Source organism: Pundamilia nyererei, unplaced genomic scaffold, assembly GCF_000239375.1.
Source record: "Pundamilia nyererei isolate P.nyererei 1_Seehausen unplaced genomic scaffold, PunNye1.0 scaffold00012, whole genome shotgun sequence".
Classification (NCBI taxonomy): Eukaryota; Metazoa; Chordata; class Actinopteri; order Cichliformes; family Cichlidae; genus Pundamilia; species Pundamilia nyererei.
The window spans coordinates 2,337,615-2,341,543 of record NW_005187413.1 but is presented as its reverse complement, the minus strand read 5'-3'; the positions used below and the strand labels follow the sequence as shown (position 1 = coordinate 2,341,543).

At 38.9% G+C, this 3,929-nt stretch overlaps 1 protein-coding gene across 8 annotated transcripts in view; it reads left to right on the top strand.

The window, feature by feature from the left end:
- The window catches only part of slmapa (sarcolemma associated protein a), an 87,132-nt gene that overhangs the window by 39,320 nt on the left and 43,883 nt on the right, over nt 1-3,929 (top strand). The window contains exon 1 of one of the 8 annotated variants that reach the window (XM_013908610.1): nt 1,698-1,917. The exons of the other annotated variants lie outside the window; for them this stretch is intronic. The gene's annotated coding sequence lies outside the window, so the exon portion shown is untranslated. Of the gene's footprint in view, nt 1-1,697; nt 1,918-3,929 lie in introns of those variants that run through there. 8 annotated transcript variants of the gene reach the window in all.

Sequence of the window (3,929 nt, the reverse complement as noted above, 5' to 3'; positions counted from 1 at the left end):
AACAAAACAAACAATTACGGCATCATAGACTTACAGAGCAATGATGCTACCTTCTGTCTCAGGACCACATTTGACATTTTTTTACCTCCAACAGGAACAGTTCAAATTTTTTTTTTTTTTTTTTTTTTTTTTTTACCATTTCCTTTAATCAAACAGCTCTTCTTATTTAACTAACAGTTGGACTCTGTCTCTAGAGTGCTGCTGAAGGGGAGGGATGTCAGAAGATTTATTAATAGCTGAAGAATGTCTCAGCTCCCTGGTATTAGAATTAGCTTTCTGGAGATCTGCCTACAGCTTTATAAAGATGGTTACTGTGTTTGCAATTTTACATTAAACCAAAGCTGGGTCTTTGAAAACTTTGATAATGACAAATGTCCACAAGAAAGAAATTAATCAAATAGAAAGAAGGCAAATTACACTTTTTATATAGCAGCACGTTTAGAACTAAATTTCATTTAAAAAACCCAAAGACCAAAGAAAATGCACAGAAGATGAAAAACGACAGTTTCATAACCATAACTATGCTTCAATTTTATTTTATGAACATCTTTATCTATATAATGAACTCCACTCTCCTTATAACCCTTTAAAGATACTCCCCAAACTGAACCATTTTCAGATTTACATCTTTATTTAATATCCCCTTTCTCCACATTGATACTGCATTTCTAAAATAAAGTAGTTTTGATAACTGACAATGTCATTATTATATAATATAAAACATATGAGGCACAGGACTGGACTTTGTGCTTCCCCATAAGTATTTTTCAGCAGTATCCATTTCCACATACTGATAACTATTTAGCCGTCATCTCTTACTCTAAATATTTTCTCTATAATATTAAATACTTTTTATAGATCAATGAAAATGTAATGAGTTTTAATGCTGTTTGATGCTCATAAGTCTCCATAAAGTCCTCTGAACAGCACAGCTCCCTGGAGCCGCTTCAATTATAGTTCATTTAAAATAGGAGGTAACAACGTGGGAGTGTTTCCTTATTATTCGGTCTTCCATCTAATCTAAAACACCTGTTGTGACCTCACTGGATGTCTTGTGGCCAGAAATGTTTGTAAGTGAGGATCAGCAGTTTTCTGCCTTTGTGAAGTCATTTTTTCCCACAATATTGTTTATGTGGTGAGACACAGAAAAACACATACAGATCCAAAGAATAAATTCGAACAAGTTGTGTGTTAGTGTTCCTGCATTGCTCTGTTGAACTACTTCTTTAAAATAATGAAAGTTAATTTTATATGGTAAACATTGAGCTATGAATTATTAAAGTCTGGCCTGTGCATGCTTCTCGTGTCATTGTTTTGATCACAACAATAGTACTTCTTTGTCTCCCCTATCAGTCTGTTACTGCTGTCCGTATTTCCGTAAAACACTCACGCATACTTGTGGTCATGTGGTTAATGGGGGTGTTTCATTTTCAGATTCACTGCTCTTCCAGCCAGGTGAGCACGACAATAAAATGTCAGCTCAAAAATAGGTTGGGATTAAAGATGATAAATCAGTTGCCAAGTGATTTATCCAGGCTACCTTTGACCTCCCACAAGATGATAAAGGTAGTGAAGAGTCATAGTTGCAGCAGAGAGGAGTGTTTCCTCACAGTGAGTGCCAGGAGGGGTGGAGCTACAGTACCTTGCACAAGTTAAAGGAAGAAACTCAGCTGTTTGTTCAGAGGGGAGGAGCGGAGAGACGAAGAAAGCAAGTTAGTCTTAGACTTCATGCGCTCCGTGGAAAAGTAGAGAAGAATCAGCTGCTTCCTCTGAAACCAGAAGAGAAATGAAGTAAAAGTTAGAAGCTGTGGAGGGGGGCAGGCATTTCTCAGAATAGTCAGGGTGAGGTATTAGCTGAAAGGTGAACTTTGGCCTGTGACAAATCACTACCTGACGTACGAGGAGAATACCTCCCAGGTAAGGTCTTTGAGGTCCAGAATTTCAGGCAGGTTTCTGGGCAACACTGGTCGGACTGTTTTCATGCTTTTGATATTTACAGAGCTTTAAAGTCAAATAGTACCATGACCTAAAGTTTGTGTCTAAACAACAGTGTGTCGCTGCAGCTGCTGATTGTATCTGTTCAGTGTTTCTCATTGAATTTCTGTATGTGGTGGTGACAGGGGAAGTGGCTCTCTGTGTGACCGTTCGACCAACCTGTGCTTTCTTTTATAAATTAATGAATAATAGTTTATATTGTTTGTGACAGTTATTAATTAGATGCATCTTTGATTTCTCAGCTCGTAGACAGACTTCAGATCCACCATCTTGGTCTGCGGGTAGCATTGTTTTGTGTTGTTTTGTTTTGTTTGTGGTTGGGATAGGCAGCAGGGACAAGGGAAATACAGTTACCAGCTGCAGTTTAAGGTGATGAAGATGGAGCCCTTCCGAATACATATTATACCTGGGAACCACAGGCATTTAAAGTCTGTGTGTGTAAAAAGTAATTGGTGGAAACTAAAACTAGCTTTGCAAAATATTAAAATTCAGTGAAGTCATTGCTGTTCCTGGTGTGTGGATGCCAGCATTGTTACAGAGTACTGGAACTGAAGTATTTTCTAGATGTTGTTAGTTTTAGTTCCATATTAACTCGCATAGGAATGTTTGCTCTATAAATTTTAACACATGTGCAGCAAGACTTGTTGATTAAACTCTGGTCATTTTTTTTAAAAGACCGCTCAGGCTGTGGTTAAATGGATACTGAATGTTTGTGTGCAGTATTTTTATTTGTTTTACCACTCGAGGTGAAATTGGACTATATGTTGCCAACAAAACTAAAATGAAATAAAGCTGGAAATCTAAAAAGGGACCTGATTGGTTGTTTGTACAGGTCACTGTTGGGTTTCTTAAAGCTGATGTGGCAGCTGTGTAGAGAGCTTCTTTATACTTTTTTTATTCTTGGCATTTTACATTATCGCTTCAGAAACAACCTGCTCATTATCAAAAGTGTAATCTCTAAGGTTAATCTCCTGATGCTGTCCTCCTGATCTGGAATCCTTTTAAGCCCGTTGGAGGCCCAGAGTTTAAATTTATTGCCTGCACTTCCTGCGGTGAAATGCTGGTTAGGGGGACTGTATTGAGGCCAGGGGTTTAGTATTTTTAAATACTTTGATGACGTTTTTTACGGTTTTTAAAAAAAAAAAAGGGATTACCACTCCAATGGTTTTTTTCTTTTTCTTCACTGACAGTGGAAATACATGGGTCTTGGAAGCTTTACACCAGTGAGACATATCAAAAGGCCAGTGCAACAGAGATGAAGAGCAATATCAAACCTATTAGAGGTGGAAGAGAAATGTGCTGTGTGTACAATACATTTTTTTCTATCACTAGGGATGGGTATCGAAAACCGGTTCTTGCTGAGAACCGGTTCCCACTGTTTCAATTCCAAGGAATTGTTTGCCATTTTTGCAAACGATTCCCTTAACGATTCCAGTCGCCCCAAATGACGTCATCACGTTGCGGAGCGTCATTTACCTGGCAGGAAACACGGCGGCTCAAACGCTCAAAAGTTTGATTATACTTTACGAGAACGGATGACAACAGGGCAACTTGCAAGTAGACATTTCATTTAAGGGAGGAAACACTACGAATATGCAAAAGCATTTGCTCACAAAACACACGATGACCTTAAATGAATGTCGTGCTTTTAATTCCGCTTCGGACTCGTGAATCTCAAACTAGCAGCAGCGGTAACGTTTGCACATCCTCCCCCGTTAATGCGGCAGGTAAATAATCAACTAACAGTGCATATTATGTTAGCGCGATCTGCCTTATTACAAAACCTGCCATTACTGTGCATTTAGGTGACCATGATGAGAGAGATAGACAGAGTCTGGCTGGCTCAGATGCTGGCAGTTCTCGCTGCAGTCCGGTAGCGTCTCCTTTCAGGCCAGGATAGACGAATGTCACCGAGCAGTGACTAAGTTTGTGGT